Source organism: Phascolarctos cinereus, unplaced genomic scaffold (genome assembly GCF_003287225.1).
Source record: "Phascolarctos cinereus isolate Bilbo 61053 unplaced genomic scaffold, phaCin_HiC Scaffold_7;HRSCAF=346, whole genome shotgun sequence".
Classification (NCBI taxonomy): domain Eukaryota; kingdom Metazoa; phylum Chordata; class Mammalia; order Diprotodontia; family Phascolarctidae; genus Phascolarctos; species Phascolarctos cinereus.
The window spans coordinates 129,928,200-129,950,648 of record NW_027556180.1 but is presented as its reverse complement, the minus strand read 5'-3'; the positions used below and the strand labels follow the sequence as shown (position 1 = coordinate 129,950,648).

Sequence of the window (22,449 nt, the reverse complement as noted above, 5' to 3'; positions counted from 1 at the left end):
GAAACTAATCAGTCCTAAAAAATGAGTGGATCAAAGAACAAATTATAGAAACAACCAATAATTATACTAAAAAGAATGACAACAGTGACAACAACATACCAAAAATTTTGGGACACAGCCAAAACAGTACTTCATGTAAATTTTTTTTTCTCTAAACACTTACCTCAATAAAATAAAGAGTGGATCAATCAATTGAAAATGCAATAAAAATTTTAAAAATAAATCACCAATTAAACAACAAATTAGAAATTCAGAAAAATCAAAGGAGAGAATAAAAAATAATTGAAAGTAGGAAGACCGTTGAACTAATAAATAAAATGAAGAGCTGGTATTATGGGGAAAACAATAAAATAGATAAACAATTGGTTGATTTGAGTTTTTAAAAATGAAGACAAAAATTATTAGTATTAAAAATGAAACAGGTGAATATAGCAACAACAATGAAATTAAAACAATAATTAGGAGAATTAAAACTAAAGAGCAATATCCCCCAAAATTTTAAGTTAAACATTAGCAAAGAGATTGTGGTAATAAATTACAAAGATCATGTATTATGACCAGTTGTGGCCTAATTTTGCATTTAAAATAGATGGCTACATTATATTATATTGATGCCTGAAATTGAACTTGGAGAACACCAAAAATACTAGGTCATTTTTTATATAAACTGTTGTTTAGTCATATGTCTTTCATCATCCTCAATAGACACACAGACACACACATACATACATACACTTTTTAAAATGCAAGGTAAGGAATTTTAACATTTATCCCAATGAAATTTCATCTTATTTGATTTTACCCGTCATTCTAAACTTCTGAGATTTTCTTGGATTTTTATTCTCTCATCTAATATATTGGCTAGCTCTCCCAGCTTCATGTCATGAAAAAATTTTATTTGTGTGCCAGCCGTGCCTTCATTAAATCATTGATAAAAATCTTGAACAAAATAAGACCAAAGATTGACAAACAAAACATTCTATGAGACCTCTGGGCAGATTGACAAGAATCCATTCATTAATGCTCCTTGAATCTGGGTATTCCACTAGTTTCAATTTTACTTAAATGTATAGTCTATTACCAAAATCAGAGAGGCCCAGCAGTTGAGCTGCGGGAGCAGGTCATAACTGCTACCAATTTGTCCAAGGGCAGCCCAGTTGGCAATATATAAGAGCAATAAAACCTCATATTTTCAAGCTTATGTTCCCTAACTGATCTTTATGTTATAGTTGTAGAGCAATAGAGATATAGTTGAAATTAAAATATCTGGAGAATAATAGCCTTAAAAAGTAGCTACAAAATTAACTTTACTTCTTATAAGTTTTACTTCTCTAAAATAATGAACTTGCAAATTGTCATTTACTTTTTGTTGAATCATAGAATTGTAAGGTCTATTATTTAATCATATAATTTTAAGGTCTACTTAATGAATATAATTCCAAATAATTTATTTCAAAATAAAGAACATTGAAAAATAAGAGAAGTAATTTGCAACTGTCTATATATTAAAATATCTATTTTAATATCTAAATTTGAATATCTAAAATACATATTGTTATGTTATGAATAACTTCATATGCATATATATTTGTTTACCTAGGCATAGATATAAATACAAGTATACATTTATATACATGTATTTCCAAAGAAATATCTCAAATGAAAGTATCATTACATTTCAAAATTTTTTTATGTTAAATTCATACAGCAAATGAATTTAATCAACAAAGTACTCTTGCTTCCCAAAGTGTATTTACCTCTATCATGGAATAAATTAGCTTTGGCCAGAGAGTGGATATTTGGCATTTATCCAAGAAACCTGATGGCTTTAAAGAGCTAAAGTGATAACATTAAACAGTCAAATTGAGCACTATTTAACTAAATTCTCATCAGAGCTTAAATAGGTTTCTATATGATGAAAAGGCTAGAAATTATATAACGTGGTTGGATTGGTCCATTATTCTTTCATGCGGCTTACATGGAACAACCCAACAGACTTCTAAGAATAACCAATCATTTAAATTGGTTGACTATCATCAACATGTCTCACTATTCTGTCTGGTTACACTTCCAGCTTGACATTTCAACATTCCTGTTAACAGGACTAGGGGCTAGCTATAAGCTTAAGATATTAAAGGAAAATAGGAAGACAAGTGGAGAACAGGGAAGCCCAAAAGTTAAGTGAAGAGTAGAGAAAAGGGTGGGGATTTGAGAAGTCGGTAATGTGTCATATTATCATGGCAAAATGAAGATGAGGACAGCAAAATAATTGTTTTGAGGACACTGGAAGGAGATTAAGGTTTTGAGCACATAAAATTCAGGTAGACTCAAGTCCTGGTTATCTGACTCACAAAAACTCAAAATTATCAAGAACCTCTTTTTATGCCTTTTTAAAAAAATTAAGCAACCTGATGCACTATTTTGTCAGGTGGATCAATTTAAGATTTCATGCAACCCAATTTCAAGAATTATAATTGTTCCCTCATTTTTTTTGGATATCACTTAAAGGGGTCTCTTCTAGTCATATAGCTATCATGAGATCCAACTTGAGAATCCTTTCATTGTCTTTGCTTCACAGAATAAATTATTGAAGATCAATGAGACCTAGAGTAGAGCTGAGACTGAAGACAAATCCTGCTGTGACCCTGATAGCTAGAACCATATCATCTTCTGCAAACAAGCTGTTTAAGCTTTTGAGTACCCAGAGGAGTTGCTAAAAACATGGTGCAGAAGCAAGAACACTGGATTTGGCATCACTGAATATAGGTTAAAACACAACTCTATGACTTTGAGATCACTTTAATCTATTTTGGTCTCATTTTCCTAATCTATAAAATGAAGAACTTGGTCTAAGTGATTTCTACAGTCACTTATAATTTTAAATCTATGATCCTAAGTCATTAAAAGAAGGTAATTATACATGGCTGAATAATGAAAATAGGTTTTCTCATTTGATTGGCACCTCAAAAGTTGAAAATTCATGGAGATGAAAAGATCTTAGAAGTAAGTTAGTCCAAATTTCTCATTTTGTGAGATTGTAAACTGAATCCCAGAAAAAAAAATGTTTAGTCAAGATTATGTCTGGGAGTCCATCACTATTTCCAATAATTATCAGGCATTATTTGGAAATTTTGATACTTTTTGTGAATTTGTTCTGAATATGTTAAACTATAAATCTGTATACACACACACACATATACATATATATATATATAATGTATCAATGTTAAAAAATTGCTTTATAAGCAGTTCATGCCAGCTCCTGAGAGCAATTGTTAAATTTTTGTTGTATTTACACCTCAGGAATTGGCAAGCACTATAAAATTAGGAATTGATTTATTGTTTTGTTGACTCTCCAGACTTAAGAAAGTGATTGATAAAATATTAAAAATGCAGATTAAACTTAAACACGTATTATGTGTTTTTAGATAGCTAGTTCTTAAACTTTCACCAACATACCACTGATTATGTTTATTTGTTTGTTTTGACACACAGATCATGTAATCTCAATGAACCCACTGTTAGATTTGCTACATTTGTTCTCCCTGAAGCACATTTTTTTTCCAATGATGTGGATGGGATCATAGATTTAGAGTGGGAAGAAACCTTAAAGGTTACCGATCTCACCCATTCACTTTATAGGTAAGGAAAATGACACTGAGAGAGATTAAACTATTAGCCCAAGGTCATACAAGAAGAAAGTTGTAGAGTCAAGATTCAGACCTAGGTCCTTTGATCCCAGATCCAATATCTTTTTTTTTTACTTGCACCATGTTGCTAGGTACACATAAAATTATAAACAGATAGGCTGATTGACAGGTGCTTGAGAAGGAGTAATTCTTTAAGACCAACTATCATTTGTTGCATTAAGGGAATAACATGCATATGGGGGAAAGTAGAACCCTTTAAGAAGTAATCCTTGAACATGAAATTTCTTTATGAGATTGTATATTTCAGAATTCTTTAAAGGACTGCTATAAGTATTCAGCTACTTTGAGATAATATTCTGATACTAACAACATTTCAAAAACACTGAGATCAAGAATAATTTTTAAAGAGAGAAATGAATTCCTTCTAATCTACACTGAAGAGCTTTTATAATAAACCACTGTTATTTCCCCAATTATGATTAAACCTGCTCTTCAAAAGTCAAATCATTTCAATGAAGCCCAAGATTCTGTGTCAGGAATTCAGGACACTTGAGTAATGATCTTATGAGTACTCTCTTGACCTTTGTTTTAACATTGAAGAGATTCGTGAGTTATATGATCCAATTTTATTCTGCTTTCTCTTAAGCCAAAGGAATAATGAGAAGCATTTTCACAGTACATAATTGCCAGATATAATATGGCATAATATAAGAATAAAAACCTCAAAGGAAAAAAGTATACCTTTCTAACAAATGAAAAAATGTTTCTTCATTTAGATTCTATTTCTTTTTCTTCATAAAGAACTACCATTATAATTTTGGAATAGAGAGGTAGAAAAACTAAGTTTCTAAGTGTATAAGATAATTCATTTATAAATTAAGAAATCCAACTTTTTTTTTTAATTTGAAAGTTATATTTATCTGTGTGACTATATATTGTACAAGAAGGCACTGTGACAGGCAAATCTTCTTGTACAGGTTGGCTGACAGTTTTAGTGGAGTAAACCTGCTAGGGATACCCACCCAATCAGGCCCTTAATCTCATGGTTTGGTTCTTCAGAGGACTGCTGCTTACTAATAGTCAGGGTTCCAGGAATAAGGGGCTATGTTTCTAATACTGCCACTCACAGGCCCATATTAGCATGCTCCCCATTAACATCAGTCAGCCAAACTCAAATTAGCTTTATAAAGGGATATTTATTAGGTAGTTTAAAAAGAACAATTGGTTAAAAAAAAAACTCCAGCACATATTGTCTTATACGTCCATATAGATCCATAGCAGATTGGTTTGGTCAAAAAGTAAATATATCACTTCTGGTTATTGGATGTGCTGTCTTAAGTCTATATTTGAAAGTCTTTCCTGGTACAAAAGATTATGCTCTGTGAAGCTGCTTCCTCCCTCTGGTAGCTTTATTTCTATGTCATCTTCTTTTCACTTCTATTTAGAGTATTATGCCGGTGTAAAATAAATTGCTCCAGTAGCCAGGAAAGCACATGGAAACCTAGAATTTGAGCATAGAGGTATGTAGCTAGTGGAAATGAGGAAAGCCCATTTAAAGTATTTAGTCTGGGGTTCTGAAACAGAAGAATGCCAGATAGAGTCTTGTAACAGCGAGACTCACCAAAAAAACAAAAATGGCAACAATAGATTCAGAATGCAAATGTACAGAAATGAAGGACAACATAGAAGAAGAGACATAAATAAGAACAATAACATTAAAAGAAAATGTGATCACTATGCAAGAAAAACATACTGAACTAGAAGACAGGATCCATCCAAAGAGATGACGTAAGGATCATATGGAAGCCTCCCAGAAGAACTCAACAAGTCAAACCTTAACAGTATAATGAAGGAAATAATAGAACTGCCACAGAAGATGAAATTTCAAATGAAGAAATTCACAGATTGCCCAGAGTGGGAGAGAAAGAGTGGAGACAAGGCTTGAAACTCCAAGACACAATGATTAAATTAAACAAATCAATTCATGAACAACAAATTCCATAAGCCATTAGGAAAAAGACCTTCAAATATAAAGACATGACATTTGAATAACACAAGAGTATTCCCTACCCACTAGAAAAAGGAGGGGATGGAATAATTTGTTCTGAAGAACAAAGGAGCTGAGGATGCAGCCCAGGGTGACCTATTCGGCAAATCTGAGCTTAACCATACAGAACAAAAGATGGATATTCAACAATAAAGAAGAGTTTGAAACATTTTTATAAAGAAAACCCAAACTGAAGAGATTACTTACTCTTAAATACCTCAAAAGACAGAAATGCAGGAGTTAGTAAATATTGCTGACAGAGACAGTAAGAACAGTAGAGTGAGAACAGAGACCAGTAAAAGATTTCATTCTAAATATACACAAGTAGACAGAAATGAAGGCAGAAATCTGGTAGAGGTAACAGTGAAGAGGTGGGCAGGGGGCATTATGGAGAGAACCTGGCAACACCATGCCTACAGGTGAATGCTTCCAAGACAACATTGTAATAGTAATAGTCATATTGTATGATGATCAACAATGAATCACTTAGTTCTTCTGATCAGTACAGCATCCAAGACAATTCTAAAGGACTTAGGATGAAAAATGCTACCACTTCCAGGGAAAGAACTGATGGAGTCTGAATGAAGATTGAAGTAACATTTTTTTAAACTTTTTTTTTTGGTCTGTGTTTTCTTTTGCAACATGGCTAACATAAAAATGTTTTGAATGACCACACATGCGTAATTTATATAAAATTTCTTAACCTCTCAAGGATGGTGAAGGGAGGAAGGAGAAAATTTGGAACTCAAAATTTTAAGAAATGAATGTAAAAAACTGGTTTTACCTGCAATTGAAATACATTTTTACTTAAAAAAACCCAACTAAATAACAGTACCAGCTGAAGAGGAGGAGAGGAAAGGAGAATATCAAACAAGAAAAGTGGGTCAGGGGTGAAAGAAAGAAAGTCAATAGGAATAGGGACACTTAAAAAATTAAACTGAAGGAATATAATGTAGCATTCACATCAAAAGAGGGAACTTGAAACTGAAAAGCTTCTGTACTTACAAGATTAATGCATCTAGGATAACAAAGGAAGTGGTCAAATGGAAAATAAAATGCATCAAGTTTCTTTCATAAGGCATTGACATCCAACATACACACATCCAGGTGCGCACACACATACACACACACACACACACACATGATATAGATAGCTAGATATATGACTAATAGACATATCCCAATAGATAAATGGACAAAGGAGATGAACAAAACATTCCCAAAAGAAGAATTGAAAACTATTCAAAACCACATAAAAAATCCAAATCACTAATAATAAGAAAAATGCAAATCAAAGTAACCCTGATTTTTCACCACACACCCTGCAAATTCGCAAAACTGATAAAAAATGACAATAGTCACTGTTTGAGGGGTTGTGGAAAGGCAAGCACAATATATTGTTGGTGAATCTGTGAAATGGTAAAATTATGCTGAAAAGCAATTTGGAATTTTGCAAGTACAGTGATTAAAATGTCCACGCCCTTCAAACCAGAGACTCACAACCTTAAGGAAGCCATTGATAAGAAAAAAGCCCCCATATACTACAAAATTTTTATAGCAGCATGTTTTGTGATAGCTAAAAATTGGAAACAAAGTAAATGTCCATTAATTGAGTAATAGCTAAACAAGCTACATTGTATGAAAATGATGGAATTTTACTGTTCTGAAAGAAATTATATGTGTGACAGAGAAGCATGGAAAGGTCTATGTGAACTGAGGCAAAGTGAAATAATAACCAAGAAAACAATATGCTCAGCATTATAACAACGTAAGTGGAGAAAATGACACACCAAAACCATCAAAAGTAAATGTAACAAATAATAAAGATCAAGACACCCCCAACTTACCCTCCTTAGAGGTGGGAGATCCTCAGGTGTCACACATGGCACATGTTTTTGAACTTCTTCAATGCAGATAAGTTGTGCTGACTCTTTTTCTTCATTTTTCCAAAAAATACTATTTGTCATATGAGGTGGCTCTCTGGGAAGGGTAGAGGGAAGAATACACAGTATACTATGTGATATAAGAAAAAAAATCAATAAAAATATTTTTTTAAAAAGAACCATTTTCCAATTGATAAACAGTCAAAGAATATGAACAGTTTTCAAAGAAATAAATGAAAGTTATTGATTTTAGAGAAATGTAAGTTAAAACAATTTTTAAGTTCTACATCACATCCACTGACAAAGTTGATGAAAAACGGAAAATGATATATTGGAAGGGATCTAGGAAAACAGGCATGTTGTTGCATTCTTGGTGGATTTGTGAATTGGTTCAGGCATTCAGGAAAACAATTTGGAGCTATTCCTCAAAAGTTGCTAGATTGTGACCCAAAGATACAATTATGAGAGTCTATACCTCAAAGATGTCAAAGAAAGGGGAAAAGGACTCGTTAACAAAAACACTTATAGCAGCCCTTTTGTTGTGGCAAAGAATTGGTAACTAAGAGGATGCTGATCAATTGGAGAATGGCTGAACAAATGATATATGACATAATGAAATACTATTGTGCTTATGAAGAAGATAGTTAGAAAAAACTTGGCAAAACTTATAAGAACTAATGCAGACTGAAGTGAGAAGAATCAGGGGAACAACTAATTCAAGAACAAAAACTTAAGAACTTTGATTGACTTAGTGACCAACCAAGATTCCATAGGGTTCATGCTAAAACATGCTATGTCCTCATATAGAGATGATAAACTCAGGATGGGGAATGAGATATGTAGCTTTTAAATGGGCATTGTGGGAATTTGGTTTAGCTATGTTTACTTGTTAAAGATTGTTTTTTTTTCCAAGGGAGAAAGCAAAAGGAAGCAAAAATAGACTTGTTTATTGAAAAAAATGCAATTGTATTTAAAAAAAAAGAAATATTGAACCTATAAAATGATGGGGTTAGAACTAGATGACTACAAAGACTCCTTTCAGAACTGAAGTTCTACATGGTCCACCTTTGGCATCAAAATCTAAAGACAAAGAGAGACTTGAATCTAATTGTTTTATTTTGTATTTGAGGAAAATGAGATTCAAAGAGGTTTAGTGACATATCCAAAGTCACTCCAACTCTTTAGCACATGTCATAGAGTTTGACCTGCAGGTCTTGTAACTGGAAAGCTGATGCTTTTTATACTTTACCATTGTCTCTCACTACATAGAAATTGTTCTTTATATAGGCTAATTGTTCATTTACCACATCTTCCTAATTCTTTGAATGTTTCCAAGTTCTCTATCCCATTTAAAGGGTTCCGAAATCTAATCCCATGATTACAACCTTTGCAGGGCCTGTTGTGAAACCATTTTAATTTGGAGGTAGTCTCAGAATTCCTTGACTTAGTGCGGGGCTGTCAGTGCAATTCCTTAACTTGTGCAAAATGCCTATTCTCTCTCCTGATGGGTGTTAATAGCTCCCAAGTAGTTTTTTCATCGCAATTAGACCATGTGGTACCTTTCTGAAATGTGTCCTTGGGAACCTGCAAGTGTCAGCTGCTTCTTAATGTTTGACACTATGTATTTCTAGACAAAACTGAAACCATTAAACTACATTTCCAGAAAATAAATCACCATTAACATGTGTGGGGAACAAAAATTGCTTTGAATTTTAACTGTATTTGTATATAGAAAATCTCAGTTAATTTCCACATCTCGTACTAAAACCCAAACGGGTTTTTGATTCATTTATATTAAGTATGAACAAAAATATCATTTGAAACTAGGAAAATGAACTCTTACAAATGTACTGACTAGATGAAATTTTTTTTCTTGCACATTCATTTTCAGCTGCTATAGAGATTTTCTCCTGGTAATATTCTTTAACCAAGATAAAATAACTCCTGCAAACAGAACTGTGGTACACAAAAATATTTGTTTTCCTCTATAGAATTGTCCTACTCAGTAGTGATAAGTAAATGTCAAGGTAAATTATAGATTTTGTTCTTGTACAAAAAAATGACATTGTAGTCACATATAGTTTTCTTATATTGCTATTGAGGCTAAAGAACAGTTAAATGATTTATTTATATTATTCATATTATGTTCTATGGACATTTCTTGAACTCCCTTACAGCACCATGTAATTTCTATAAATGCTTTATTTATGAAAATTTTATTGAGAAAATTTGTTATATTAACATAGGGAAATTTTATACTAGGATGGTGATAGGGAATTGCCCATCCTTTTCAGGGTATTTTTTAAATTACACTTTTTTCTTCAGGTGCAATGCACATATGTATTTAAAAGATTAATAGCGTTTTGTTTCTGCCATATTCATCTGATTCCTGAAATGCATTGGCTTATCACAGCAGAAAATCCTGTTCAGAGGGAAATAATCGTGAATATCACTATGAGGGTTAAACTAACACTCTTTGTATTGAACATATGTTCCATTACTCCATACTGATTTCACTCTGATAGCATGAAAATATGGGGTAGACAAGAACTCTAGGTTTAAAGTCAGAATAAGTAGCTTCCAATTTTGACTTTAACATTTGCTATCTCTATGATCATACTAAAATTAATCTCCTGAGCATGAAAGTCAGTTGATAAAAATTTATCAAGTACCTACTATGGGCCAGGTACTGTGCTAAGCACTGGGCATGCAGAAAGAGGCAAAAGACAGTCCTTGGCCTCAAGGAGATCATAGCCTAATGAAGCCTATTCAGTAGAAAAAGGTTAGGACAGAGTTAAGTAAGCGTAAGATTACTATATATGTGTGAGCCATATAAAATTCCATGATTTTTTTTTTATTATTTCCTAGTATGCTTTTATTGCTCCCTTATAAATAAATTCACTACTCAAACAGATTATCAATAACTGCACAGTTTGTAGTCTCTCAAAGTTTACTGAGTTATTAGATAATAAGTGATGGGCTCACATAATCAGGATATATCAACACAAAAATAACTCAGATTTTGATGTTCTATACTTTCTCCACTAATTCCCAGTTGCCTCTCCCTTCTGTGGAGTTAGATCACGGAACTCTAACCTCTTTCTAAAACCATTCTTTCTAGAGGGCTCACAACCTTCCTGCTGACTCCATTTTTTCCTTCAGCTGCTCTGCTTGGCTTGGTCTCCAGAAGAGAATGTACTCCCAAACTGGTCTTCCAGTGCCCTGACTCTTTATCAGTTTCCTTTTATATGCTGTCTTTAGGACTGTCTCTTTTTCCTGGAAGTTCTAAGTAGGCTCTTACATTGTTTACTCATTGTGTCATATAAAAGATTAGATAATAGAAAATGAATAGGAATAAGAATTAAATCTATGATTGTATTGGTATTATTGTTGCTTCTCCTTCATGCTCTAACAACACCAATGACATCAGCAGAGTGATTTCTTAACTTGCAAGTGAATTGGATTTAAGTGAGGCAGGACTGTGTAAAGTCATCAGCTTCACTCTCCTCCAGAGTCATCTAGTCCAGTGACAAGACACAGGTCAGGACAACTGGTGATGGCCCTGGATGCAGTGGGAGACCTTGGCTTTCATAAACTAAGGTCTTTCCCAGGTTTCAGTTTATCTGAGACAACACCAAACTTGTGAAATGATTCTTCGTTTGGGTCCATTTCTCTTAACTCAGTTGTCTCTTGATTGGTGGAGAAGTCTGCTCCACACAAATAAAACTTGGTTGTCTGAAAAATTATAATCCCTTGTATTTTTATGTCACTTCATATATTTCTAAACATGTCCATAAAATTATTTTCTTACATAAGCTTTTGGCCTTCCAAAGATTCTTTAATATAAGTAGGTGGGCTTTCATCTCTATCTCTCTCTCTCTGTCTCTTTCTCTCTCTCTCTGTGTCTTTCTTTGTCTCTGTCTCTCTCTCTCATAGATAAGGGACTAAATCTGAAATTCCTACTTCAAGTAGGTATTTTAGCTGCAGTTTATCTTAGAGAGTTGCTTAAAGCCCTGAGAGGTTAAGCAACCTCCCGAGGTCCACGTCAATCTCTGTCAGAATTGGACCTTGAACTCATATTCCTGATGTCTAGGTGAATTCTCTATAAATTATGATTTTCTGAAGTCATCTGAAATTTTGAGCTTTGTTCTGTGGCCTGAAATATGAAATTCAAAAATGGATGAAGAATGAGTTAAGATTAACTGTGAAAGTTAAAAAAAAAACCCTCTTAAAAGGCCAAAGACATAATGAGGAATTCTTTTAGCTAGAGCATACACAATAGTAAGAACTGGAGGGAGGGGAACAAACGCTCAGAGAACAATCCAAAAGACACCTAAGTGGTGCAGTGGATAGAGCTCCAGCCTTGGAGTCAGGAAGACCTAAGTTCAAGTTTCACCTCAGACACTTGACACTTACTAGCTCTGTGACCCTGGGCAAGTCGCTTAACCCCAATTGCCTCACCAAAAAGCAAAAAAGAAAAAAAAAAGAGAGAACAATGTAACAATGATGGCAGTCCTGTGGGAGAATGGGTGGCATGCCCTTCATAAAATCCAGTCTGTGTCATCTCAGGAATCAAAAAAAAAGCCTTGCTTTAGGAGAGACAGGAAACCATGGCAATAGTATATACATGGGATCTAATGAGAGATCTGGATCATATGGTATTATAGGCCAATGAAGTATATGACTTTGACATATGACATGACAGTAAATAATGTCGGCATCATCATGATCATGATAATCATAATGATTATAATATCTAACATTTAGACAGCAATTTTAGGTCTGAAAACACTTAACTTATTTAGTCCTCCTTTTAAGAAGTAAGTCTTAATACCCTCAAATTACACATAAGAAAACTGAGACTAAGGTACATGTTGACTTGCCCATAGTCACATAGCAAACAAATGTGTAAAGCAAGGTTTGAACTCAAGTCTTCCTGTCTTTAGCTACAGCACTTTATCCTTTATATAGCACTATATCTCCTCACTACAATGGAACACCTCTTTTTCCCTGGATTTAAATATACTGGCTAAACTGGCTATATTTCTTTCACAAAGAAATCCTGAATGCACTCCAGATACCGTGGATTGAACAACAATACATACCTGCCCAAGCACCACTTAATGGTCATTTTTGGGCCCTCCTGGCTCAGAATGAATGTAAATGGTAACTTTCTCTTTTGGCCACCAACCCTGCTGGTCTTCCCCTCCCAGTTCAATTTTTTTTTTTTAATTAAAGGAGCCATTCCTTGACTCACTTCTTAAAGAGACGTATTTGTTGAATGGGCATTGCCTCACTCTAAGTAAGAACCTGAAAAAATCTTAGCTTAAAAGTGCCAAGATCTCCCACTGCATCCTGTGTCATCCCTAGCCTTCCTGATAGATATCTGGCCATGGCAGCCAGATGGCTATGGAGGAGAAAATGAGGCTGGTGACTTTGCACAGCCCTCCCTCACTTAAATCCAATTCAATTGCAAGTCATGTCTTCCTTCTGTCATGGTCCTTTTTGAGAACGAAAAACAAACCACAAATATCCTGTCAACATCCCTGGTTATAACTCAAGGCTTGATTATTCTCTAACAGTTCTATACATTTTAAAAAAAAGTTTTAGAACTCCATGAGAAACTGTTCTTTCACTTTTAGGATACTCACAACAAAGTGTAATTTATCAATTTCATCCTCATCAGGATCTTCCAAACTTGAAAGTATTTTCTGAAAATTCTAACTCTTTTCATGTAGCCATTGGCATAATGTGGGAGATGATTATAAGAGGACTTTCAGTGAAATCCTAAACTTAAGCTTCATCATGATGTGAAGGTGACATTGGGTTCTTGAAGGCTTTGCCAAAAACAAAACAAAACAAAACAAAACAAAACAAAACCCAAAAACCACAAGTTCTGGAAGATGCTACCAAGCTGGAAAAGCTTTGAATATGGGCCTGGCAAAAGATTCTATGGCTGTTTTCCAAGGTCTAGAATGGAGAGGTTCATCACCAGAAGATTCACTACTGGGCAAAGAAATATTTTAGCCATCAGCACTTTTCTATAGAGAGAGGACTTAAATCCGCTTAGGCAGATGAAATTTATATATCACAAAAAGTACAGTACTTATAGCACTAAAATAATGACATATACACATTCTTTTATAATCTAGAGCAAATACATTGTTTTTTATCCCAGGGATTTTAAGAAAAATTTGCAGTTTTTGTTGTTATGCAGACAAACAAAAATAATTCCTTATGGTAACAGCTTTCTGTCAAACAGTTTTCTGTCTTTTATTATAACAAATGTTTTTACTATTCATGCAAGGATTTAGGGCTTGGGAGGAAAGTGGAATTTTGCTCTTTTTTTTTTTTAGCAGAAATATTCAACTCTCAATAGGCCAGATGGCCATAGACAAATGTTTTAACATCTCGGAATTTCCGTTTCTTCAACTTTAAAATGAGATAGTTAGACTAGATGATCTCAGTGTTTATGTAGCTCTGAAACTAATTAGCTGTGTGTCTATGGAAATGTCGCTCAACCTATTAATTTCAATAAATTCCATATATGTGTGTGTGTATGTGTGTGTGTATGTATATATACATACATATGTGTGTGTGTGTATATGTATATATAGAATAGACACACACACACACACACACACACACACAAATATCTATATTTAATTGGGAAGTGGACTAGAAAAGCCATAAAGTTCTTTGCAGCCCTCAAATTCTATGCCTCTACTGTTGTCAAACTCCTTTCACATCTAAATGTTCCATAGGTTTATGACTTCTCCAAGTTCACACTCCAGTTCAGTGGTTACAGGAGAAACAGATTTATTATCAGCCCTCTTGGATGATTCCTTCTATATAAAGTTGATGTCTTCTTTCCTAATAAGTGTATTTTCACTTATCTACAACATCTTTCTTCAGATTTTGTATTGTTAAACAGGAGAATCTTACAAGTCTTCACAGTGGAATTTTTGGTTCCATTTATCCACTAAAGATTGTAAGAGGGGCAGCTAGGTGGCGCAGTGGATAGAGCACTGGCCCTGAAATCAGGAGGACCTGAGTTCAAATCCGGCCTCAGACTGAACACTTGACATTTCCTAGGGGCAAGTCACTTAACCCCAATTGCCTAAAAGCAAAAAAAAAAAAAAAAGATTATAAGAATCACTTCTGACTTACCCAACTCTTTTTGTGATCACTAGCTCATTACTAAGGTCACTGAATCTCTCTCTTACTAGCACAACCCATATGGAATGCTAAATATTAAAACACTCCAGAAGTGGGGACTAAGAGAGATAGTGGAAGAGAAAAATGAGGGACAGAATGAACAAGAAAGGGAAAATGTAATAAAAATAGACAGATATCTAAAATATAGGCTGATTTTTCTCTTGCTTGTGTCCTCCTCCCCAGTATGCCACTTATCTTTTATTCCTTGCCTGATTCTAAATTTCCTCTTTAAAGTTAAAGCTATGGATTTTAGAAGCCTAGTCAGAAATAAGCTGTCCAAGCTGGAAGATACAAGAGAAAAATGTTACAATGCAATTAGAGGTAACAAGCACATCATTCTTGTTAAATGATGTTCCATGAATAAAGGGAATAGGAGTTACATGTTGTCAAAGGGCTCTTTTGTGTGGGAAGGCAATCTAGAAGACAAGTGCTAGACATGAAACTGGATAGGAAATGCAAGCTTGCTTCTTTGATAGGGCCACAAATGGTAGGAGAGGGAACAGGATGTACTGTAAAGCAAATTGGAAATGCAAACCAGGCATGAGGTTAGCAGGCCTAGAGTTGAGGCCTAGTTATGTTGGCTAATAGCCATGATACTTTGGTCAAATCACTTAAGTTTCTTGAGCCTGTTTCTTCATCTGTAAAATGGAGACAATAGTATTTCTGCTACGAACTCTGAGGGTAGTTTAAAAGAAAGCATTTCATAAAATATAAATTGTTCCTTTTCCTGTGACTTTGACTCATGGCTTATTAGTTAATCTCCCCTGTTTGGCTTAATCTCAAGGTCATCATGGTGTCTCGGTTGCATTTATTTCCTGTTTTTGCCTGTTTCCTTCCCTGGCTCCCTGGAAGCTATGCTTGATTGACTGTTGATAAATTCACACAAATAAACTTTTACGAGGACTCCAAAACAACCCTCATTAACCCTTCACCTTCTACTTGTTTCAGTGGAGTTGTGACAAAGCACTTGTGCCATAGAGGCAACATGGCATATTGTCTAAAGTACTGGACCTTGGGTTCAAGCTTAACTATTCTGTGTTTTAGGTGGGTAACCTTGGTCAAGCAAATTAGAATTTCTGACCCTTATCTTTGTGATCTATAACACGGGGGTAATAATTATTGCTTAGCTTATGTCAGTAAGGTATTATAAGCAACAGAATGAAACCATGCATGGCCAGTGTTTCTACCTAAATCATAACTATACATAGTATTTCACAGAAGTTTTTATTATTTTATTGTAAAATAATGGTTGTGGTGAAATGATGGAAATGTGCTGTCATATTTTTGCCACAAGTAAGGTAAATAGAGAGAAAGGGTAGAATAATGAATAGAGAATTAGCTTGGGAGTTAAGAAGACTTAGTTTGAAGTCCTGTATCTGATATATGCTGGCTATGGGAGCTAAGCCAATGTCATTTAACATTTAAATGCCACGGACAAATTTCTAAAGTTTTAAGTTGCAAATGATATTTATTGGCAGAGGGAGTTCCTCACATTAAAATTTCCTACATTTCCAAAAAAACCAAAACAAAACATTCAAATGGCTGGATTGATAAGTGCAGTTGTAACATGGAGAACTGAATTTGAACACCAACTCTGATATTCACTAATTGTATCAAAATAGACAAGTAATTTTAATATATTTGAATTTGCTGTCTTATGTGTCTATATTCCCAGCTTCCTCGTTTTTCTATTACTTATATTCCATCTTCTATCTCCTTAGCTATAACCTGACTGTTTGTTCTTCATGTCTAGAATACACTGCTGCCTTGCCCTCTCTACCCTCTCTCTTCCCATTCTTAGAATTGAATTTTTCATTCAAGACTGCAGCAAGCTCAAATGCCAGATTCTAAAGAGAGCCTTTCTTGATCCTACCAGCTTCTAGTGGCCCTTCCCAAAATTATATTGTATTTATTTTGTATATATTCCATGTATTTATTTATGTTGTGTTATCTTGACCACTGAATGTAATCTCCTTGAGGGCAAGGTCTAGTTCATTTTTTTTTGTATCCTCAGTTCCTGAGGATTTTACATTGTAGTTGATTAATAAATGATCCATGAAAAAAGATAAAATATGTGCATTACCTTCTGTAGAAGATTTTTATAAGGAGACGCTTTTATAACCTTCAAGACATATAAATGGAAGCTCTGTGCTATTCATGTTAGAATGGACAATCGAGGGACAGTTAGGTGGTGCAGTGGATAGAGCTCCAGGCTTGGAGTTAGGAGGACCTGAGTTCAAATCTTGCCTCAGACACTTGACAATTATGTGATGCTGGGCAAGTCACTTCACCCCAATGTCTAGCCAAAAAAAAAAAAAAAGAATGGGCAACCAAAGTAGAAATACACCTTGCAACTATGATTGCTTAAAAAATATATCCCTTATTTACTTTGCCAGACTAGGCCAAAATCTGTTCTCAGAAACTCAGCGGCTAGAACTAACAGTAAATGAAGGGCAAGAATATGAGTTGAAGGTCAAAGATAGAAGCAGGGAACCTGGAGGGAAAGAAATGAATGAATGAGTTAATGTTTCAGCTTTTATACTTAATTTCATTCCTCTTTTATATTTTCCATTTTAATTAAAAACAATCTACATGATTGGAATCTACATAATATTCTATTAATGTTGTACATGTCTTGTTAAAATTAGTAAATGTTTTATGTTGCTACATAATTACAACATGATTTCAAATGCAGTATCTCCTTTGATTCTGACATTTTTCTAAGATAGATAATGTACATATTACTACCCCATATTACAGATTAATAACCTGAATCTCAAAGCATTTAAATGACTTTACTGGGTACATACAGCTAATGAAACTTGGATTAGGAATAGCTATTATAATCCAAAGGTTCTCAAGTGTTCTTTAGATCAAACATACATATTTCCTTCAACCACTTATCCTGTGACTTGGTTTCAAGTTACCTGACCTTTCTGGTAATCCTCTTATAAACACATTCCATCTTGTCATTCTGACTTACAAAAAAAATGCAACAATCAAAATCAAATACAACATTTTAGATATAATCTCATTAAGGTGGAATAGGGAGGCACTATCATCTTCCTTCTTTAGGAATTTGTGATTATATTTACATCATCTAAGATTATTTAATCTTGATGGTCTGCCTCATTTCATTATTGCCTCAAATGGACTTCACAAGTCCTCTAAAGGCACTTTAACATAAACTGTTCTCTAGCCATATATCCTCAAACCAGTATTTATGAAATTGCTTTTTGAACCCAAGTTCAAAACCCCAAATATTGGAAAAAAATACCAGCAAATCATCATCAATATCAAACAAGATTTAGCAGTTACCACTTTAAAGGAATGGAGGGCTTGGAATATGCTATTCCAAAAGGAAAAGGAGCTATGTTTGTTATCAAGAATGATCTATCCAGCAAAATTATGTATAACCTTACAGGGCGAAAATGGAAATAGTGTGTTTTCAGGTATTACTCATGAAGAAATTAGAACTGAATAGAAAATGTAACACTCAAAAACAACACTAAAAAGAAGAATAAAAATAAATAAACAGCCAAATGAATGAATGAGCAGGTGGGGTGGGGGGGTAGGTAAACAGGAGTGAGAAGTCATAAAGGTCTAAAAACAAGACTAAATTTTTCACACTGTTTTATGGGAAGATAATGCAGTAACTCCCTAGAACATTATCATTTTGAGGGAATCTAGTTAGATAGAAGGCAAGAGTGTCATTTTCTCATGTTGGGATAAGCTAAAAAAAAACTGAAGGGTGAGGAAGAGGGATGCACTGGGAAAGATGGAAGGGAAGGAAGAATGGGAAAATTATCTCACATAAATGGGACACTTAAGGGAGAGTTTATACAATGGAGGGGAAAATAGGGGAGAAAAGAGGGTAGTATTTAAATTTTATTCTCATCTAAACTAGCTCAAGGAGGAAAGAATATACATACATAAATACACACTTGGATATAGAAATCAGTCTTACCCAACAGGGTAGTGGGAGTGAAAGGAGTTGAAAGAAAAGGAGCAAATAAAAGAGATGGTAGATTAAGGGAGGCAGTGGTCAGAAGCAAAATAGAGTTTTGAGGAAGGAACAAGGTTATAAAAAGTACAATAAGTATAAAAGAATGGAACAAAATACACATTAAGTGATCATAAATATAAATGTGAATGAGATTAATAGCCATAAAATGGAAAAGGGAAGCATAATGTAAATTAGCAATGAGAATCCAACAATATTTCATTTTCAAGAAACAGCCTTGAAACAGAAAGATACACACAGAGTTAAAATAAGGAGCTGGAGCAGAATCTACCATGGTTCAACACAAGTTAAAAAAAAAAAAGGAGTAGCAGCATAAACAAAAGCAAAAAAAAAATAGATCTAATTGAAAGAAATAAGCAGGGAAACTAAATTTTGCTAAAAGTTTCCATAGACAATGAATTAATATCAACGCTGAATATATGCAGGAAATGGCATAGAATCCAAATTTTCAAGGGAAAATTTCAATTAATTAAAATAAACAGAAAATTATAATAGCAAGGAAACTCAATTCATCCTTGTAAGACATAGATAAATCTAATCAGAAAATAAACAAGAAAGATATTAAAGAGATGAATAAAACTTTAGAAAAGTTAGATTTGGTGGCACAATGGATACAGCACTGGCCCTGGAGTCAGGAGGACCTGAGTTCAAATCAAGCCTCCGACACATAACACTTCTTAGCTATGTGACCCCACTGCCTAGCAAAAAAAAAAAAAAGATATATGACAGAACTCTGGATAATAATGAATGATAATAAAAATAGAGTTTACTTATTTCTCAACTACTCATGGACTGTCACAAAAACTGACCATGTATTAGGGCATAAAACCTCACAAATATAGAAAAGAAATATCACATCCATCTTTTTTTTTCTGACCATAATACAATAAGAATTACAATCAATAAATGGTCTTTGATGTTTAGATTAAAATTTTAATTGGAAACTAAATAATCTAATTCTAAAGAATGAGTGCAAAAGAAGGAAATAAGAAACCATTTCAGTATCTCTGCCAAGAAAACTCCAAATGAGATCACAAAGAGTGTGACATGAGTGGAAAATGAATGAACAAAAAGACTGAGTTGGTCAAAGGACCAATCACAGAAATGATAAAAAATAATTTAATTAAAGATGACAACAATGAGTTAACAAACCAAAATTTGTAGGTTGCATCCAAAGCAATACTTAAGGGAGAATTTATATCTCTAGACATGTTAATAAAATGGAAAGAGCAGATAAACAAATTGGGTTTACAACTAAAAAAAAATATCGAAAAAAATCAACAAATTAAAAACTACCATTAAACAACAAAATAATAATCCTGAAAATCAAAGGAGAGATTAATAAAAATTTTGAAGTAAAAGCAAAACACATTTTTTAGAATGAACTAATAAAGAAAACTAGGAGCTGTTTTTTAATCATTAAAACAGATAAAAGTAGCTAATTGTATATTTAAAAAGAAAGAAGAAAACCAAATTACTAGTATCAAAAATCAAAAAGGTGAATTCACAACTAATGAAATAAATATACATAATTATTAGGAGCTAGTTTGAACAACTATATGCCAATAAAACTGACAATATGAATAATATGGGTGAATATTTGCAAAATATAAATTGCCTTAATGAACAGAACAGGAAACAGAATACTTAAATAACCCTAACTTGGAACAATAAGCTAAACAAATCATAAATGAGCTCACTAAGAAATTTATATAAAAGTGAGATATAGTAGGGAAGAGTCATTATCAGAGGATCAAGGAATGAATATATTTTATTTACTCTGAATTCGGAGATTTCACTGCTCTGGGTTGGACTGTCAGCTTTTTTATTCTCTTCTTTGACAGTGACTCCATAAAACATTTGATTTCAGGCTAGGGTAATACCTTTCAGATTGAGTTCAAAGTTTGACTAAGACTGAGCAAAGATACTTTGGGTAAGACTGAAACATTTCATGGACCAACTGGGATTTAGTTGAAATGGAATTTAGAAATAGGAGCCTTGACAACCATCAGGAAATTCAAGAAAATAAAGAAATATACCTAGAAGCCTGGTAGAAATACTATTTAACGTGGCTGAAATCAACCAGTCTAAACAAACCAATCTAATCCAGGGTGAGAGAGATCAGATATTTGACATAGTTATTCAGATGACCATGACTAATTTAACCAATCAATCGACAAGTGTCTTCTGTGGGTCAAGCATTATTCTATGTGGTGGTGATTATATTAAAAAAAAATTATTGAATCATACCTATCATCAAGGGGCTTATTATTCTATCATTCTATATGTAACAGCATATACATATACACACACACATATACATATATATATATATATATATATATATATATATATATATATATATATATATATATATAATGCAAAATAATTACAGGAAGCATTTCTACCTTCATTGACCATCTTGATGCAGATAGCTCAAGGAACAGTAAATTCTTCTTGGAGAAGGTGGAGTTTGCACTGAACCTTAAGGTAGTAAGGGATTTCCCAACACAGAAGTGAGGAAAGAATGTATTTCGAGGATTAGAGATAAAGGTCATGTAAAGGAGTCAAGCCAAAAGATAGAATGTTGAATGTAGGAAGAAACAAAAAGCCCAGTTTGGCTGATTAGATTAAGGGAAGAAGAGTAACATATACTGAGGCTGGGGACAGAAGAATTTGTATTTTATTCTATAAGTAATTCTGAGACAATAGTTGATTGAACAGCACAACTTAACGGTCAGATCTACAGCTCTGAACTATCCCTTTGGCATCTATGTGGAGAAGAGGTTGTAGAGAGGTGTTGAGAAACCCATTTAGGAGACTTACTTCATTTATTTATTTGTTTGTTCGTTCATTCATTCATCTGTCTGTCTATTTATTGTTTGTTTGTTTGTTTGTTTTGGGTGGGCCTGGAAGGTAAAAACAGTGTTTATTTATCCAGCTGGTACATGGTTGTGGGGATAGACCTGGGGTTTCAGTATAATTGTGGCTATTTTGGCTCTGAAGCTTCACTCTCTGCCTGCCACTTCTGTGATGCCAGCAGACGTCGTTCCCGCTCAAACTCTTCCATTTGGCCTACATAGTCTCCTGGTGCTCACAGAGGTCCCAGATGTGTTTTTCATGGCCACAGGCCAGGAAGTTGGGAAAGCAGTTCCGCTTACACTTGAACAGTCGGATGAGATGGTGCATGCAGTAATCCTGCTGTTGCAGTAGCAGCTGTGCATCATTCATTTCCTATTGTATGACCACCATCATTTGCTCCTTGCGTCCCTGGAAGCCATAATCCGGGGTAAAGGTGGGCATGTGCAACAGGTCGGGCTCCACCTCCGAGTCCCCCAAGTAGCGCTGAGTCAGGTGTGCACACATTGTTGCTACTGCCTCTGAGGCCTCAGCCTCAGCCTCAGCCTCGGCTCCTGGGGTCATCTCAGCTGCCCCCTCCCCCATTTAGGAGACTTTAGCAATACTACAAGTAAATGGTGAAGAAGGTATCAATTAGAGTGATGGTCATGTGATCAGAAAGGATAGAATTGATGTCAGTGTGATATATTCCTAAGGAAGAATGGACCAGATTTACAGATAGGGAAGAAGGTAGTATGGGATAATGAATGATCAAGGATGACTCCTATG

General features: G+C 34.2%; 1 pseudogene; it reads right to left on the bottom strand.

The window, feature by feature from the left end:
• Nucleotides 1–21,811: 21,811 nt before the first annotated feature.
• LOC110200961 (NADH dehydrogenase [ubiquinone] 1 beta subcomplex subunit 7 pseudogene) lies at nt 21,812–22,188 on the bottom strand (annotated as a pseudogene).
• Nucleotides 22,189–22,449: the final 261 nt, after the last annotated feature.